Source organism: Temnothorax nylanderi, unplaced genomic scaffold (genome assembly GCF_030848795.1).
Source record: "Temnothorax nylanderi isolate EJ_2023f unplaced genomic scaffold, tnyl_v1.0 TNYL_tig0018_pilon, whole genome shotgun sequence".
NCBI classification, from domain to species: domain Eukaryota; kingdom Metazoa; phylum Arthropoda; class Insecta; order Hymenoptera; family Formicidae; genus Temnothorax; species Temnothorax nylanderi.
The window spans coordinates 944,673-965,870 of NW_027249080.1; the positions used below are offsets into that span (position 1 = coordinate 944,673).

General features: G+C 38.1%; 1 protein-coding gene across 3 annotated transcripts in view; it reads right to left on the minus strand.

Annotated features, from left to right (window-relative positions):
• The window catches only part of Pgant9 (polypeptide N-acetylgalactosaminyltransferase 9), a 189,600-nt gene that overhangs the window by 116,574 nt on the left and 51,828 nt on the right, over nucleotides 1-21,198 (minus strand). Inside the window, exon 1 of one of the 3 annotated variants that reach the window (XM_071699376.1) lies at nucleotides 12,396-12,775. The exons of the other annotated variants lie outside the window; for them this stretch is intronic. The gene's annotated coding sequence lies outside the window, so the exon portion shown is untranslated. Of the gene's footprint in view, nucleotides 1-12,395; nucleotides 12,776-21,198 lie in introns of those variants that run through there. 3 annotated transcript variants of the gene reach the window in all.

Here is a 21,198-nt window from a genome sequence, read left to right on the forward strand (position 1 = left end):
CGTAAGGGCGTAAAACGGCAAGGATTATCTTTATATACATCTACCGTTAATATCCGTTTTCTTTTTTAAACAGACATTTGTGTACAGAAAGTTGTCGTGAATGAGATTATAACCGAACGATTCTTTCAACTCGTGTAACACTAAAATAGTACGATGAAACGCACAAGCCCTTTCCTATAATATACGAACTTTCGATTTTTCACACAGATTTGTAATTAAGATTGCGCAGAAAATAGTACATGGTATTTTATACGATACTGTATTTTATCGCGGAAAATGACAGTTCGTTATCTCGTTTCTCTCGCATCCAGGGAGGAGGAACAATCATCACAGATAAAATGCAATGTGAAATCGTAATCCTAGGTGGATTAAATAGAATTTTACATCGATAGCGCACAACAGCGCCAAACGATATCGGAAGCTAATCGTGATATCTGCCTTATTATGAGTATTTCCCACTTTAATCATTAAGCAAACAGTGCGAGGTTAAAAGGCATGCACCGAAATTATCGAGCGTACGAATTTGCGCGTTAAATTACACCGCGCATACGAAGAAATCTGCGCTTCGTTGCGGTTTCGCGGTTGTCGTTACCGACTATGACTGAAAGACGACGGCTGCGGTGCTCCAGAGAGAAACGTACAGAAAATCACGAAAATCCGTGACTGACAGAGACGGCCGATTGGCTAATCGCGCGCGACAGAGCGACAAATTGCGGGGACGACTAGTCTAATTTCGTTGACTGCGGGCAAACTGCGGGAAATTAAGTTAAGTGACTCGCGCGATTGCGAAATCGAAAGGTGCCGCGATGAGTCGTTAACCGCAAGGATAATTGCGCGATCCTGCGTGCCGCAATAAAAACTTCGTAGTCTCAGGTATCGAGCAACTTTTACATAATACCTTTCCTAAGAAAATGTCACAATGTACATTTTAATGTACAATTGCATGTATAATAAAAATAGACACAAAAGCGAAATGTAAAGTAAGAATTTGAAATACTTATAGAATTAATATTTTGTGTGTATATGACATTTTTGTAGGTAAAGATAAAAATATAAAATGTTTGAACGTATACAATAATTTATATTATCAATTCCGTAATTTTATAAAGAAAACTAACAAATTCATCTCGTCTGATGTTGGAAAATAAATTCCGTAGTTTTTCTCGTCGGGAACCGATAGTAAGCACTTTACCGAATCTTCCTCCTATGGGGGATTAGAGAGAAGAGTCCGTTAAGGACTTCCAATGCCTCCAGTGTAAATCCACTCGCGCACGATCGACCTTGGCGATCGGCCAGAATCCGCGAATGGGCTCGCGATATTCCAAGTAATTTCGCTGTGTGTCGACGACGTACGAACATTTATAAAAGGATGTCGATACCAAGTAGAGTTTGATTTCGCGGAAGAATAACTTTAACGCAGGATAGAATAGAAATTTAATATTTTGTCGAGCGGTTTCAATTCCAGCTCTGCGTTCCCTGCCCCAGTCGTTAAATTCGCTTGTCAGTAATTCCTTCACAGGGATCTGCAAGAAAATACAATTTGAAAGCCGAATTTATAATTTAAAATAAAGCACGAGATTGAAACGTGGGAACCCCGCGAACCGGGGGTATTCTTGTGATTTAATTCTGTTTCGGTTGACGCAGTTCTGAAATGTTCATACACTTTTACATGTAAATACGAGGTTACATCGTGACTGTAATATTCCATTAGAATAATTCGACGAGAGATATTAGCCCGCAGGTAAAACGGTGCATTGCAATTCTAAAGATCAAGCATAAAACCCAGTACACGAAAGGAAACAAAACAAAACAAAATGCTTTTCAAGGTGAGAGAGAGAGAGAGAGAAAGAAGAAAGGATTCACTTTTGTCTCGTCGGTGCAACCTTTTTTGTCTCTGCGGTTGAAGTAAATAATCCGCGGACTCCATCATGCGCAAGTCGACATCTTAGAAGAAGAGAGAACTATTTTATTGCCTGCAAGGAGGATCGTTCGCGTCCTACTAAAATTCAAATTTACAAAAGTGCATGGAAGAGAAAACGGAAGGAACAGAACAGTGACCGGCATGAAGATGCTTTTTAGTCGTGTTAAAAGAAGCATGAAATTGTTTAGATCCATGGTATATATAAGACAATGGTGTATATAATTCCGATTGTTCACAGTAACAGTATGACTCCGACTGTATCAATAAATTCTTTCCACATTTATATTAGCGTCAAGTTTCTTTGTGTGTTTATAACAAGTCCTTTATGCGATCCTCGCAGTTAATTATTGAGAAACGTTCCGCAATTTTCTTTACTACGTGCTAATGTAATAATTGCGAATCGACATTGGTCCGGCGAGAAGAAGCGTAGAGGAAGGAGGAAGCGGCAATAACTCGCGCGTGTGCCTCCATGGCGAGTTAAACGCTGACCTTTCGACGGCATACTTTCCCAATGACGACGAAGAAGACCTCTCCTTCCTCTCCGTGAGCAATCTCTCGCATCCTTTCTCGTGTCTCGTGTCGCGTCGCATCGCGTCGCCACCGTGCGGCACACATAGTTCAGGATCCAAGCCGTCACATTCTGCAATAATTCTCACAAACATTCGAGCAACATTCGAGCGAGGTGTCACGTGGAATGTTGCGGGGTTTCGACGATGCGTCAACGCGTGGTTTCTCTTCGGTGGTTACGAAATATCGTTGTGTAATTCGCTCCCAGAGAAGATCGCGGTCGAAATAACGTAAATTTGTCCCGTGATAGCGCCGAGTACAGAATAAATGGTGTGATTATCGAAAAATGAAAATTTGTGGTCTACGCAATACATTTGTTTGCGTGAAAGAAAAAAGTGCGAGGTACAGCTACATTAATTTTACATAAGCCGTACCGCACACTTTCCCGGGACAATAATCTCGAATAAACGGCTCAAACGTACCGTTCGCGTCACGAGAATTTCATCATTCAACTTCAAAGGTCAACGAGTGGCGCGCGAAGTGGTAAAGCGGGGCGGCGCGGCGTGAATAAGAGAAAATAAGGAGGCATCTTAAATTCCGCGACTTTGTTCCATTCCATTACCTCCGCGCCAAACAAAAATGTTCCCCGCTAAGGATTAACATAAAAACCTGACATCTTCGTCTATCCTCCTCTCGTCCTCTTATGCAAAAACAGCCTTTAAGCAGCCACTACCACTAGGACGCGATGCGCATTCCCGAAAAGCTACCATCGCTCGCAATCGCCGCATAAAATTTCGCGGTACTTTCGTCGTACTACTGAATTTTTATTAGTTCGCGCATTAGCATATTATGAGACCGTCGCGTCGAGTTTTATGAAAACTAGACGCGCGAGTTTTCGTAAATCCGACGATCCGTCGCGCGAGTCCGTCGTCAAAGTCGACGAGCCGTTTGTCGCAGTCGCGGAAATTAGAGCATCTTCGTTCCTTAAATTCAACGACGACAAGTTTATATTGGGCGGAAAATTTAACCTGCAGTACAAACGGTTCGCGTTATCTAGTCTCTTTTTACGTAACGAACATATGAAATACGTCCTAGAAACGTATGATGCAATCGCGTCATAATAATGTTTGATAACGTATGCGAGATACAGCGCTGATATCGGTAAATATTTGTAAACTTTTCGGCCAATTGGCAATAATCGATGCGAATGTTCCTTCGTTTGCGACCCAGTACGGGAGCCGATAGTCACGCGTGACAACGATCGATCCCCGCGAAATTAAGCGGCATCGGTCACGAAGTCACGTACAGGCTTCCGACGGGCATTAACTGCGATCGGGCTCGTTATCTTCGATGTTATCGCGTCGTCAGAGCAAACGTTTGCGTTACTACAAATAGCGAGCCGGTACTCCGACGACGACTTCAGCCAGATAGTTAATCTATCGATCAGCGAAGCATCAGCGAAGCATCAGCGAAGCATTACGGACGAGAGGCATTGCAATGATCGGTAACAATTTCAACAGGCCAAACTAAATGTAATATATCGATGATTTCGTAATCAAATTGTAAAACAATACTATAATAACGTATATTTTACGCCTAATTTAATGCCGAATTACGTAAATAATTTTTACATTAATAGCGATAATTATCTACTGCTCGAATTAATAATTTAATCATCCATACAGATTGCTGTTTATAACGCCACTATTGATCAACCGTCGATGAAATTCTATTTTTCGAAAGTGGGATAAAATGAAATTAATATTGTAATTGATAATCTTGTATTGATAACACTCATGTAGGACAGCAATACATATGTTAATATAATAAAATGAATAATTAAATTACGTGTGCATAACAAATTATTGATTTGCAAATATACGGATCAAATATAGCGTTATACATTACTAATCCACGGGAATTGTGGGTACTTGCGAGATGTTAAAGTTATTGTAAAATTTATCGCATTGGCTATCAAATTTGTGGCTATTAAATTATGAAATAGGTTCCCTCTTTCCCATATATGCCAATTATAATAAATCTTTCGAGTATCGTTATACTTATTGGAATGTGGAATCACAGAGCACAAACATAAAATAACTTTTCTTGCGTATATGCCTCTTTATTAAGAAACTGTATACGTAACATTAAATTTAACCCTCCGTCACCCCCCCCCCTGGGTCTTTTTGGGCACAAGCGAAATTTTGAGCTCATCAAATATCTCCGAAATAAAGAGAGGGCGAGGTCTGGCTCCACTCCCTAAAAAAGTTATTAGTATAGAGAACTCACTCACGTCAGGATCCAGCAGGCTGGACAAAATGGACCCAAGGGGGCAACGAAAGCAGTAAAAGTAACGGTGGTGACGGAGGGTTAAATTTAATTGAATAAAGCATTACACAATTTACAAATGAAAAATGATTATCATGATAAAACAATAACTAATACTTCCATACATCACAAAGTAAAAGAGGTCGTCAACGCGAGGAAGACAAATCCGGATATACTATTATGAGACGATCATGATTGATTGAGCAAGCGAGGGAGAATTATCATGGACACGCGTCTGATTATATTTAAATGTCAAGCGACATCACTTCCAGACAAGTCTCGTGAATTTGCGCCATCACGGCGTCTGTGATGAATACCACCTAATTATCTTTATTATCCAATGATCACCGACACCGTGCAGGCACGACCATATAGCCCTTTATTAATGGCGACATTTCGCGCGGGAATTTCGAGCTTTCTGCGAACTGCAATCGTGCACCTGAATTTTTTGTTCGACGACGCGACACGTTTCACCATAGCGGTGCAACGGTACCACGCAATTAGCGAAACCGCAGACGTAATCGTCCCGAGAGATTGCCTAATTTAAATAATGTTTGCCCCCGCCCCATTCATAAACACAAATAGCAGAGCGTCCCCCTTTTTTTGTTCACTCGTGCAATCAGATCAATCTCTGCCACCCCACCACCAATTGTTTTTAATCAAAAACTAATTCATACTTTAATTTTTACATCCATGCAGTAAATCATTTTTGTTCTTCAATGAAATTGCAACATCATAAAGAGCTCAGATTTTTCCAGATGGAATCTATGGACGGTGTCTTGGTTGTAAACAAAACTTTTTATTCGCATTTATCGAGTTATGAAATTCTGTCATAAATTTTGATTATGTGTCATAAAATTAGATGTGTCGTATCGCGTAAACAAAGCTCGAGTGCGGAAGAGTGCATGCAATTTCAACTTTCCCTCATTCTCACTTATAATATGTCAATCGATAAGAGTATATACTGCGACAAGCGTAGCTTTCGAAAGAGTCTTTGGATACGTGTACGCTTAGTTTCACGTCTCTCTTGTATCTTTTAAAAGCGGGAAATTGTCGACGTTGTACATTACGACGGAATAATATTGCGCGATAAATTATTCAACGTTTTTACACACGTCAGTCACGAGCATGTCCGTGTAAGGTCAATACATAGGCATACCGTTCATTACATCAAATAGTTTGTAATATCTCTTTAAAGACACCTTCCTGTTTTTATCCCGTTTTCGTAATTGTACTCATCTCTTTAAAGACACGCGTATAATATCCGCGAAACGCCGTTAGGTTCAAAATGAGCTCTTTCCTATAATTATAGATTTCTGTTCCGGAGAAGCTTTCTCGTCTTCCCGGTGTGGTTTCCCAAGTTCGCAATCTAAAGTCGAGCAAACTGGAATTTAGATACCGAAATAATTTGATCTTCGTTTCTACGACGCTGCTGGTCGCAATCCCGGCGAAATGGAACGATTGCAACGCTATATTCTTTCGCCTATGCGCCTCGGCAAAGCCCTTTAGCGTGTCGAACTCCACTGCGGAGTTTCATTCGGATCTGGAGTTTTTGGCAGATATCCAAAAAGCCTACCGAGAGTTCTTCTTTTTTTTATCCTTTCTTTCTTCCTACCTTCGTGACATTGAGTAGATAGATTTATATCTATGACGAACGAATGCATCCCGCCACCGCTGTTTCCAATGTTTCCTCTCGCTGTATTTTAAAACTTTCCCGATAGCTCGCGGTAAACCGAGGAAAAATTTTTTCCCCGACGGGAAAGCATCGCAAGAGAAATTACTCTTATCGACTAATCGCGAGTCATGTATATCGTACGTCACGTAAACGCCGCTCGGACGGTTTTGCATTTCAAATGCTCTTACAAGAAACGACTCGGAAAAGCTTAGACCCTAACATCGTAAAGCAGCATGTAACACTTTATCTTAGAATATTTTTGTAATATTTATAAAATGTACAGATTTTATGTATTTTATACGTATTACATTATAAATACTGGATTAAATAACAAAATGCGGATGAAACCTAAGCATAAAAAAAGTTTAATTCCTTCTACCGAAATTATCACACAAAGCTTGCATTAATTATATTAATTAAATAATTATATTAAAATATGTCCATAAATAGAGAAAGAAAGTATTAATAAAATAAAATGTCGTCTATGTGATGTCTCTGTTAATCTCATCTACCATATGACATGTTAATTTCTGCATGATATAGTTATTGATGTTTATAGTTCTGTTTAAGAATCTTATTAATTGCCACAAACATTTTTAAACTAAGAAGATAACTGATATATGTTATGATTAGTTTAAACCACGGAAATAATAAAAAATACCCCGTAATAATGATTAAAATAAAAGTACGGAAACACACTCGGCGCGTACGGAGCTTCCGTCTGATTAGTTACATCGCCTAATTTGAGAAATCTACTTAGGGAATCGGGTAATCTACGTAAAGCACCTCTCGTAATGATCTCGTTTGCCAGGACGAAGAAGCGGAACTTTTCCGTTCCGAATCGATTCGCGCAGCTGGAAACGTGATAAAAGTCCGCTATCTAACATCGGCGAGACGGATTATTTCATAGTTCAATCGCCTGGATAGGCACATAATTGTGAGCTTCGCGAGGCGGCTCCGACCATTGACATAAATGAGACGAGAAATAAATCCACAGCTTAATTGAAATGCTCCCCGATAATCTGGCGTGTAACGCCGATGTGCATCTCCGTTAGAAATGTTCATAAGCCCTCTATCTCCGATTTTGATGAAAACTGATAGCTTCATTCGTGCAAGCAAATATAATCCTGATGAGGTTTCTTCGGTTTTACTGATATCCAAATTTCGGAGTTTAGCCGCATTCTTAATTTTTATTCTGTTAATTCAACTTATTCTATGTATTTTATTGTCAGTTATATCTTTAATTCATTGACAAAAATTTATAAGATAATTAATATTAATAATATGAAATCCTGACCAGAGCAGACGAGTAAAACGAATAATATGATAGTTATGTGTTACAAATAATTCACTATTTATAAATATAGCCAATAAGTAGAATATAAAATTAATTAAATAAATAGCTTAAAATATTTATCATATCATAAAGTTTTTCTATTTTTGTTACTTTTGTAGTTATATATAAATACAATAGAATAATTTTTATCAAAAAAATGATAAAAATATTCCCTGAAAATCATTAACTGATTAACTATAATTGCCAGCATTGATAACTATAAATGCAAGCATTATATACTTTACGTATCTTTTATGTCATCTCTGTTCCAAACATAGAAAATTATTGTAATGTATAAAACTGGCCATGAATTATTACTCGAAGCGATACATAATTTAATTCAATTTGTGTAACTTATGATAATAATTAATTACGATAACAAATACGACCGCTTCCGTCATGCAGCGATTGCACCATAGAAGACGATAACAATATACGATAATGACATGATAAATTCATCGTTATAACGTATTGCGAGTTTCTAATGATATGCGTTAATGAGTTTAATTTTAGATATCAAAAGATATCGCTAAGTTCAGGATATTATCCCATAAATTTTTGACGAATTAAATTTGTGCTAAAAATGTACTCGAAACTGTCAATAAGACATTTACGATTTTCGAATTTAATAACGCGATATGATGCGACAAAAAAGAAGAGATAATATCAAAATAAGATACTAATGAACACTGCCATATGGTTCTCAACTATTTATGACAGAAACAATAAGTAAAAAAAAGTAAACAAGTTAACGGAATAAATGTAGTTATACTAAAGAACTGTAAATTTGAAATAATAAACCAATATTGGCGATCTGGACATAATGGACATGCTGAGATCTCATAATATTTATCGGCACGATCTTATGATCAAATCTTTTAGCGCTAGTTTAATTTATTCAAATTAATTTAAATTCCCTATCTACATAGCCCAGTACTATAATTTAGAAAAAGATAAAAATCAGAGATCTCTTCTAGATAACTAGGTATATTTCATGATAAAGAGAAGACGAAGATATCAGACGTTATTTTTTCCAAGATTTTGAAAATAATACTTGTAGAGAAACAAAGTATTTTCGAACGTGCATTTTCACAACAAAGAGCGGATGTCATCGACGGGACGATGTCCTTTCCGATAAACGGATGCTCATAAAGTTGCAATACAACCCGCCAGTGCAGCCGCGCGATGTAAAGTTCATCTCGTAAAGCCCTGACCTAATTCGGCAGTGTAATAAACCCGTAATGAAACGGCGGCCTCGCGCGTTGTGCGCGCAATAGTGAACCTGACGCTATGTCGCTCGCACGTACCGAGCTATCATACACAGCTAGGAAGTTGGTGGCTGAAGTGCAAGGTTAAGAGATTGCATCCAGTAAACGGGAAGCGGTCAGATCGCGACGATGTAGCCTGCGATGACCGCGACTTTACGATAGACGAATCAACAGCCGACGCGCGACATATCATTGAAACTTTAGCTTAAGCCCGTGTGATCTGCGTTCTGCGCTGATGCAGCAACATGAATGAAAATGAAAACCAAAACGGAAGACGACTTGTCTTTGCAAATACTGTTGATAAACGCGATTTTTTTTTAGAAACGGTAATAGGAGTCGTTCGTTGATTTGTTCTCCCGGTCTCAAGATGCGATATAATATCGGTTGAATTATAAATGTCTTAAATGTCGACCGTATCTCAAATTCCTACTACCTAACTCCTGCATTAATAGTACGAGCTTTACAAAGTTACGCTTTAGAACTATATAGCTTAGAGCTATTCGGCACGGCGAAAGCGTCGAATGAGATTTAACGCGAATCCCGCGGGGTTCGCAAACAAGTTGCAGCACGAAATCAAAACGCAATGCCGTCGTCACGATCAGTCAAATCCGGCATATCAGTCGACGAAGTATATATATCCGGTTCTACCGCGCGCTGACGTCTGTCCTCTTTCACCATGGCTCGCCGTTGCCGACATCATTTTGCCAATGCTCTTATCCAAGAGAATCTCCGTGTCTCCGGCTCCTTTCTCTTTCCCGGCTTCGGTTAATACGCGCATTCCGCACCGCGGAAGGAGAGAGACACGACTACGGGATTAGATTACCGCATATAAGCGGCTTATTTATCGCTGCGTCGTCGCGTGGATTCGCGACAGGCGCGCGACGAGAAACACAGTCGTTGAAACGGATATCCGGCAAATCCGCGTGCCCATAGAGAAAACAATACTCCACGAAGGTCAGAAACGCGAACGACGCGATACATGTGCATTAACATCGATCCGTTTCGCGCGTACCATCGACAGATTCTGATTGATTTTAATCGATGCGCGCTGCACATAACTCGCTACATACTTTGGCGCTGGTGCGAATAAAGGTGTGCTGAAGAATCTCTACGCGCGCGCATAGTTCGCTTCTCGAGTTTATCGCGATGCCAATGGCAGCGCTTCAATTTAAATTCCATCCGAGTGGATTCGTTACAGATCGTCACAGAGTGCCGAACAGCGGCGAATGGAATTTGACGAACGGGATAAGGTATGTGAATGACCGCTCGCCAGTGAATGACCACTGAGCGTACAAATATATTTTAATCCCGCGTAAAGTAGCACAACTATACTCTTTGACGGAAAAATATTCACGGCATTGGATGTAAAGTTTAAATTAAAATAAACGTTTATTGAAACCCCAATAATCATTCATTAATAATGATTTTACTAATGTCAATTTTATCTTTTTTCGCGATTTTATACATAGTACACCTTTATATTTAAAATTTATTGAACGATATATATGACAAAAATGATGTTTTCATTGAATAAAATGTAATATAACGATACTCTTTAACGTTAATGTATTTTAATCACGTTAGAATGTTCGATTGATTCACTGTTAAACTGATATCGACATGCTGAAACAATATTTTTCATAGAAATAGGAGGCCTGCGGAGAAAATGAGGAATAAATGTTGCAGCAAATAACTGGATAAGATAAAAACGCATCGAGGCTCGTATTTCGGAACGTTGATCGCGCTCGTTGCTACTAGCGCGACTTAAAAGGCGTAACGTAGTCATAAGCTATCGGCATCGCGACTGACTGCTATAGAACTTGGCTAGTGAGATATTCTTCCGCCTTCTCTTCCTTCCTTCGACGTTTCGCCGCTTCGCATCGCGCAGTTTCTTCGTGGTCTGTTACCCCGTTACCGGAAGCAACCGCGTAGCGATAGATAGAAAGGGCAGACACGTAAAGACCGCTTGGATTCCTCGGCTTTGCCGAAGCTAATTCTCCGTTCGCTAACCTCTTTATGAGATGTTGAAGCGAGATGGACAAAGAGAGTGAGAGAGAGAGCTAACAAGTTTATCGATTATTCTGATATTGGAATTTAATTAGATAGTACACGTAAACAATTTACACGCTGACAATCTCATTCATGATAAATCCACTATTTCGAGAATATAAGATTATGTGACATGTACACATAAATATGAAGCGTGATAACGAAAGGATCCAAGTTCGAAGAAAATAATTAATTCAATTAAAAATATTTAGTTATAACATTTTCGAAACCGAAATATTAACACTAATTTGACTTGGAGACATTACCAGATAAAGATAAAGGTTTATAACGTAATTATTTTATTCGCCTCTGTGTGATATTAGAATTATATGCATAATTATGTATTATATCTTTATATAAAATCGTAACAGTTTCTGATAATGGATATTCAGCAATCATGGCACGTTAGTTATTTTTGCGATATGTTATGACATGATTCGCGCTTCAAATTATTCTCAATAATGAGTTTGACATCATCCATCGTCGTACTTGTTATCGGAAATATGCACTCGTTCTATTGTAACTGAAATTTGTCTACTCAATTTTCCGCATACGCTACCAATTATTACTGAAGAACTGATGAGTTTACAAATATTTCGAAAATTCAGTTATATAATTCGGTTTTAAGTAAAATATGTCGTTGTTGATCAAATTAACATAGATTACGACATAGATGATTCATTGTGATAAGAGTACTTCAGTCTGCTTCCTGATTGGTTGAGACCGAGACTTATTTAAGGTAATAAAAATTGATTCTCTCAAAACGTATACCCCTTTGTCGCGTGATTCGCCCAACACGCTCCGAGTTTCGTGTACCTGGCCAATATAACGATAATTTGCAACCATGTGAAGGTGGCCGAACGAACCAAAGTTAAGCTGTCACGATAAAATTGAATTATACAAGCTATATAACTACATTACAACGATAATAGCAAAGAAATAGTCGTCATTCGTCGCACAATAATATGAAATATCGTCGCACGAATCGGTGAAAGTAACCTCACATGAACAAGGCTACTATTTACACACTCAAATAGCGGTAAAACTAACGGCAATTTTATCTTATTAATTGTTACATAATACGTGACTATATTTTTCCTGTACTACGTATATTAGTATGATTTGAGAATTACGACTTGGTTAAAATAATTAAATTGTATTGTTCATGTTTTTCGTGACTATGCAGCTCTTGCATTTATAACATATAAAAATTCGTATCTATATTTTACATTTATAAAATACTGAAATATTCAAACTTTTTTCGTTTTCGGGTAATATTGGTCAGGACTATAATATAAGCGTAAAACTTACCGTTTTCATATAAATGTTGCACTTATAAAAGCAGATATACGTAATCACTTATATCTCACGCGTTTGACAAAGATACACATTAATATTGAGCTACAGAACAGAATTATCTACATCACACTTTCACCAATAAAATACACCATGCTGATGTTTTCTATCGCCTGGGAATTTTTTTTAAGCCAGCAAATAAAGTAATACTACATAAAACCGCGTTACAATCTCTGTGATATCATCGTAATCTTATCAAAGACACTTTGGCGCCGACGAATTATTGACCGCCGTTATGATAAAAGCCGATAAACCTTACCGGTGCCAACCGGAGATTTCTATCGCGCGAACATGCCACGGTAAAAAAAGAATCATCAAAGTATCAGGAGAAAGCCGCTAAACCTGGCGACGACCAGGCGGTGACTGAAACCGGCACGGCGGCCAAGCAGTGCCGATAGCCGGCTCGAACACCTGCGACCTGCGGATTCCGCGGAGTAGGAGAAGGTGAACCAGGGAGGAGAAGGTGAACCGCGAAGAAGGAGCGGAGGCATACTCTCGATGGCCTTTGCGCGAAAGCAGAACCTTCGGCTCGTCCACCAAGCGATTGCTCAACGCTCGGCGTCACGATCTTTTCGCGGTATAAGAAGCGCGCTCGGATTCCACGTCGACATTCTCTACACTCTCAGGAATTAAGCCGCGAGTATGCGACGCTGTATCGAGAGAAGGAGCTCGAGTCGCTGAATTATTCCGCGGAAACGCAGTTTGCGTCGTGAGGAACAGATCCGCGTGGGACATCTCGGGCTTCCGAGGCTTCAATCTCTCGGGAAACCGCGGAAACCAATCTCTTAGAATACATATATTGTAAAATGCATTTCGCGTTCTAGTTGCCATACAAGTAAAACTGCCGTCTGAGACCATTATACGGTCGCGTTTCATCTTCGTTTCGATGAAGTAACGCGGTTGCAACGATTTATTGACAACCGCATGATATTTATCGATAAATCAAGATAAGGAACTCAATGGCACAATACGTATTCGTACTTTTATTTAATCATCATGATTAAGATCGTCCTCGAAAACAGACGCAGCAGTTAAGAAGTGCTTGGATAATTGCTTGGTTAGTTTCCGCGAATGCAGATGTATTCTCGTTGATGCGCGATGGGCATTTTAGTCTTAATCGGATAAAAAAATAATATAAATTTGCGCGTTCGGGCTTATGGAATATTTTGTTGAAAAACCGCTACAATACCACTCTCAAATTAAATCGTAATATGTCGGATCACGAACGAGCTTATCTCAATTAAAATTAAAATATCAAATTTTAATCTTGTTTAAATACTCATTAATAATATAACGTTACTCGGAATTCTTAATATTAATTCGTGTGAAAGTAATAGATATTTACATGTTCCAAAACAGTCCGTCAAAATAAGAATTTGATTCGACGGTAATCTAATCTAATCTTAGCACTAAGATTAGTACTAACAATAATATGCTCTCAGAAACCGATTATATATCCACGTTTCTCACGATAGTCTTCTTCTAAATACATTTATCCTTTTCTAAATTGAATGTCTCTTCAAAAGTACAAGATGCACGAGAATGCACACACAAGTTTACAGTATACAAGACAGTAGCGAACGTTCAGAATAGGATAATCACTAGCGGTTAACGTTTGCGAATCAAAAGCATTGCGAGATTAAACGATACGTGCCACAAAGCGACTGCTTTCCTCCGCAAATTACAGATCTTCGAGGCACATAATTAGCGTGTAATGATGTAAGGCTGTTGTATCGTTCCAAAGCGCGCGAATATGAATGCCGGATGCCAACGATGTGATGCCAACACGTAGAAAATTATACGTATGTTTACGTTACCGCTATTATGCAATTTCGAAATTTAACTACCTGAGAAACGTAACTATTTAATGATTTAATTTTTTTTAAATAAATGTAACATCTTGTATTTGTTTATTAGATTTTTCTATATACACAAAATGTCCCATAATTCACAATTTAATAATAAATTCTTTGAAATTAATTTTGGGAAACTTATCCTGTTCTGAACGTTCGCTACTGTCTTGTATACTGTAAACTTGTGTGTACATTCTCGTGCGTCTTGTACTTTTGAAGAGACATTCAATGAATTCCTTTCCTTTTCCAATCGCTTATAATTATAAACTATCAATACATCGATATTTTTGCTGAAGATTGGATTAGGTTGTTAAAATTATTAATGTCTCAATATTTTTGCTCCAATTCCAAATTCATTAATAAAACTGTAATAAAAAATAAAACCGAGTTATAAGATATACAGGATGTCCCAGATCACCAGTTAATAGCAGATTCCTGAGATCATTTTGAGACGAAAATCCTAATACTAAAATGCCGAGGCTACAATAGTTTTTAAATGAGAAAAGTTTAAAGTTGATCGATCAAATTGTCCGAAATTCGCGCGCTCAGTCATGTCACATTACATAGTAATGAAGGTGTTTTCAAGCGAATTTTCTATATATCTATATCAGTTTCAAGAATAGAATTGATGCGTTTGATTGATCAACTTTAAACACTTCTCATTTAAAAACTATTATAGCGTTGGCATTAGGATTTTCGTCTCAAAATGGTCTCAGGAATCTGCTATTAACGAGTGGCACGTCAGGTCTGGGACACATAATCTTCACTAAGGAAAATAGGTTAAAAATTCTAACATTTTATGTATGTTCAAATGTTTCAAATATTTCAAATATTCAAATATTAGATGTTATAATAATATACAATAAATATTTGTAGCGAGAAATTCAAAAATTTAGAAATTTAAAAAATCCGAATCAATTCTGCTACGCCGTCACGAAATGTTTTTCAATATCAGTCCGGATCACGTACACTCGTTACCGAAAAACAATATAAGACGCTCGGCTTTTATAGGGATGCGTGTGACTTCATTTCCAAGATGAATACCTAGGCGAAGCAGGACGGAATGTCAACCGGCGGTCGTCGTCTCACGTGGCGTTTTATTTCGCGATTGAATTCTGCTGGCGCGATACTGATAAATTATGGTCGCGGTCGTAGCTAGCCGATATTTCTGCCAACAAATTCCCCGTAGGTACGATCATATTTATGGTCTTCGTAATTCGAAAACCAGCTGTATAGAAGGAAGCAATTTGTTCGATTGCCGATACAATATTGCGATGCGGCGATGGAATGGGATCGTTCGGCACGTGAAAAAGCCGGTGACGTATTAAATGCATCTTTTAGATATATCTGGATAAAACTATATAATTCCCGAATGTTTCATAAAAATATAACATACCATTTTTTAAATTTAAATTAAACACGTACACGATATAATTAAAGATTAAATCCACTATGAATAAGCGATTATATGAAGATATATTCTAATGCATAATCATAAAGAAATTATAATAAATACCAGAATTTTATATTGTGTGTAAAAGCTTTCGAGATAATCTTAATTAAAATCGTAATAGCGCACGATTCGCGTAGAGTAGCATGAGTAGCGCGGAGGAATTGGAAATTTTTGTAATGAAGGCAATAAGACAGACGGAGATTTTAGTCGCGATCGATAGTGCTTCGAATTGTCCCGTTCGATTTCGCGAATGTCCGACCTGTGCGAATCCTAAAAAGTTTCCCGTCGTCTCTGCTTTCGCTGCAGGAATGAGGAAAACGCGGGATTGCGCCGGCACCGACTTCCGGCAAAGATTACGTTTAATCAGAATTAAGGATGCTTGTGAACCATCGATAGTCCAAGAGGTCGGCCGATCTCCGTTTCATTTAGAATCGAATAGGTCTAATCAGCGGTGGGATTTCCCGAACGATTGCCGCTCGAAAGTTTGGATCACGTTAGATGGGTATCGCTTTTCCGTCGAATATCCGCAGCGAAATTACACATGTCGCTGCCCGGTATCGATTTTGACCTATGGCTCGCGTACCCCGCATTTATATCCGGCATGACGACTACCATTGCAAATTCCTTTCTGAGACTTTCCATCACAAATGCCCCGCGTGTTTTCCGCATGAATACTCACATGGAGAATATTACGCGCGATATTATAAGATGCAATAAGATGCAATATGCGCGATAAGGAATACAAAAGTGCAAAGACATAGAGATGTCAAAGATGCGTATAATTCATTGATTAATTGTCGCATTAACTATTATTTTCTTTCCTTCAATACTGCGGTGAATCACGATATGAATAATTGAATTGAATATATCTGAATATGCATCTCTCGACTTGGCCGCACATCGAGATAAGTCTAATGTAAGCTCCAGAGAATCGTTGTCATCGCTATCCTTAATGCGAGAACAGTGCCAAAGACTTCATTAATGAAAAGTATCTTTCTCATTACGAAACATTTACATTCAAACTGAAACTGCATCTAGTCTCAGACATCTCGAAATGTGTACGTCATCGAAATACGGACGTGTCTCTCTAGATTTGATGGAAATACTACCATTTCCAATGTTTACGATGCTCGTAAAGACTTAATCGAAATATTCCGTTGCCATGGCGAAAAGGAAGCGAGAAGTTGTTTTCGAATTTCTTTCCTGCGAGACTTCTTCCGGCGCAGCGCAAAGGAAGTCCGACATCACGTTTCTCAACCGTACACTCGGCGAATCCGTAATTATTCTCGCGACATGTACAGACTTCAAATTCTCGGTTTACGTCGGAGTAATTAATAAATCATTCGATTAAAAACGCATGCGAGACCCTCTAAGCCCTTCATTCTTCTTTGTGGGCCGTTTCGATCGAGTGCTTCTTTTAAGTTTGCCTTTATGCTTCGAACAGAATGAGACGTTTATTTAATCAGAGGCTGTTGCCTCTCTTCCCGCTTTCCGTCTCTTTCTTTCATCTTGTGTATCATCCTATATGGTCCACTCGATACAACTTGGTAAATACGATAACAATCATATATAATTTTTATTGTGGCTAATAATATATAATTTATTTCTAAAACACCAGTAGTCGCATAATATTTATTTATATAAATAATACCAATTTTAACGAATATTTCGAATATAACAAACCTCTTTACGTTTTTTCTTTCTCTCTCTGGAAAGTAAAATATCTCTCTCTCTCTAGAAGTAAAATATATGTTTGTGTCTGATATTTGTTAACGCTTTCTATCACGTTAAAAAACTCTATCTATCTTTATTCTCATTAGTCATATCAAAATTTTTTGATATGCGAATAAAAGATTAAATGAAAATTTCGTGGACATTTTTTGACACTTCCGAATATTACATCAAACCGACGTCAATTGGCCTCGTGTATCATCGCGGCTGTAGCGACAATTTAATCCGTTAAACCGCAGGTTACATTGACGATGATGCGGTAATTGAGTTTCAGAATTTACGTGGCAAGTTTGTTAAAACGCATTTGTATACTATCTCGATCGTTTCGCGATTAATAGTGACTCAACAATGATGTAATCAATCATGCGGGAAAAATCTCCATCCCGGATTTTGTTCGGATCACACTGCCCGATCGATATCGTGCAATGTGTATGCAGTACGCTATTGTAACTGTCAACTACCAGATAGCAGAACATTATGTCGCGACGGGTGATATATTTTTCATCGTATCATCGTGCAATGATACTGTAAATAATTAAAGGTACAGATAATCATTGGATTAGCACGAGTAATCGATAGGCAAACAGCAGTTTAATACGTAATATCTTGTTGGTGTGGACTATTGTTCGCAGGTACTCTACCATGAATATCACACGTCGGCGACACGAGAATATCGGAATATCGAGGGCAATGTAGTAGATGTCAACGTGTCAAACGGAGCGTGAAGTAATGGATTGTGACATTTAGCAAGATTCATCGATAGATATTGCAATATTATTTTTTACGCGTAGTTGCATTAAGTGACTTCCTAATCTTAAATCGGTATCTTAAAGTCTTAAATCAACGCGGAAGAGTGCAGCATGAAACTGCCCAAGGTCGCTCTTAAAAGCCGGTAATGTCGATACTTTCCGTGTTATATCGCGATGTAACGTATTATCTCGCAAGATAATACAAACTGGAACACAAACTGCTTCGGCCGAATTAAAAAAAACCGTTATTTTTAAAGAAAACATATTTTCGGGCTATTCATTTTCTGGCTCGTTCCAGATGGAACATAAAAAATGGCCTCGGAAGGCTTACCCGATAGTTGGCTGCAGCTTTCTCCCCTTTGCGAAAAATTACTACATTTCCGAAGGGTCCCGACAAGTGTAACGATCATGGGCATCGATCCGCATCGGTCGCCGCTGGGAACTAAATTTGCCGACGGTAAAAGCAATTTATTTTCGACTCCATCGCCACTACGGGGGCAACAAAAATTGTGTGGTACGCTTGCAGATGCTGTCTCGGTATGAAGCAAAGTAATTTCTCCATGTAATTCGCCAATGACAGGTATTTGTAATAGTTAAATACTTTTCTCGCGCATAATGCAGCATAGTCGAGCATGTTTCCAATATTTTACTCAAAAGAGAAGAAAATATATATACTACTGAAAAATTCTATTATTAAAATCATTTCTGGATTAATGTTCGATCTTTACAAAAATAATGTTATCCTTCAACGTTTTTAGGAAATATTATTTCTAACAAGCTACATTTCTAATAAGCACAATAGAAATATCTATCAACGTCGAAAGGATCGTTTAACCATTAAACTTCGTCAAAATGCGCATCGTTGATCAAGATACTCTTTTCCAGAGCTACCCATATAGCCCTTGTGCAAAATAATCTATATTTTGAGGATTTCGCCCGTAGGCTGGCGCCTTTGAAAAATTACTGTGCTCCTTCGAATTCCTTCTCCCGCCTGGCGTAACGATCATAGCCGTCGATCCGTATCGGTTGCCGCTCGTGAGTTAAATTCTCCGACGAAGAAGGAACCCTTCTAAGGAAGGAAGGAAGAGCCTCCCATCCCAGAAATTCCATACGCAACCTAGGAAGCATCGAGCTACCACCCGCCGATCGAACGAGCCGTTTCTCCTCGGTCTTACATCACTTTTATGCCCGCCATATTTCTGACCGACCAAACGGTCCGACGAATGATGCATTATTTATGGCGAAATTCAACGAAAATCAACCGGACGCATCGTCGTCGTTCGTTAAAAAGACTCAATCTCCTCGAATCATATTCTGTACTAAATTATACGATTCCATATTTGGCATAATTTTCTCTCGTCAATAAAAATTAATTGATTTTTCATTTAATTAAATTTTTAACGTGTAATAATTATTCGAGAAATCAGTTAAGAGCTATCAAATCGTCAATTTGCACAAATAAAATATTAAATTTAAACTAAAACAACTTCAAGGGACGTTAATGCTATCAGAACATTTCTGTAAAAATTTTGCTATTAATTTATTAATATTTTTCACATATATATGCAGTTTTAATTATAATAAAAACTTTATTCGATCGAGTCTACCTCTTTATGCATATCGCGAGGACATCTTTTCATCATCTATAAGACAATTCTTCAGCATCCCATTACATTAATTAAAATCTATCTCATGGGATTGCTGCGGCTTTACATTTCAAATAACAGTTGATATCTACCTTCTTTCCAGCCAAAAAGCGAGACAACGCACAATTATTCGAATACAGTGAATTAAAAATCTCTATGCTACATAAAAATTAATCTTTATAATCTCGACACTACGTATAGAGATTACTTTTTTCTCTTTCTCTTTCTCTCTTTCGTATTTAACAATATACATGAATATAAAAACAAATAAAACTTATTAAAAACTATGTAGATATTTTTACGCTGTAACCAAAGATCGTTCGATATATTATCGCTATTAGATAGATAAGGTTTCTATAAAAAAAGAAGTACAACGTTTCAGCTTCTACAATCCGTAACAAAATATCACCATACTCTCTATCTTCGATAAATATGTTTTATTTTATTTATTCGCTTATGTTTATGTAACTGCAGCGAAATTTTACTTCACGTCGCTCGACGATTAATCTCGGCCGATTCGTTGGCAGCTTTCCGGGCAATGACTATCGACAGTTCTCGTAATTTCTTCTAACCTTTGCCCTCTCCCGACACCACCATATTCACCACCTGACCCAGCGTTGAAATATTATCAGCGTTAAGGAAGGTGCTGGGAGCAGGGATATCCTCGATCATCATAACCAGAATACGACATGACAGACGAGTCCGTAGATTTTATCAACTTTTCGCATTGCCGCTTGCGGAAGATGAAAGTCGTTAGCTGACGCTCGAAATTTTATTTCCGAATGTCAGTAAGAATTATCCGCAGTTTCCGGATGTATAAACTGCAAATTCGTTGCACGCGCGTTATCAATTATTTAAAGAGAGAGAGACTAAACACTTTGTCATCAAAATTAGGAGAATCGCCTTAAATAATATTATGGAGTTATTTATGTAACTTATGAGAAATTCAGCTATTTTTCATTTAATTTTACTGTACATCCGTTAAAGCAACTTTTTCTGGAATTATGCAAAAATGGAATTATTCGTAAATTTTGTTCATAAACGCATATTGATAAAAGTGTGGTAGATCTTCAGTCGATATGCGTCGATATGCGTAACGATGTTTAATCGATTACGTTGAACCATGAGACAGCCCAGATATCTCAGCTTACATCAGATTACTGACATTGTGCATTCACGGTAATGATAAATAATGCCCCACGATCGATCAAATAACGCCGTTTTTATAACACTTTTAAGCTCACACGTACGATGCTAGAAAGCTTAACGACTCCGGCGACTCAGGCTCCGCCATCTCCCACTACGCCAGCTAGATCGGGACGGTAT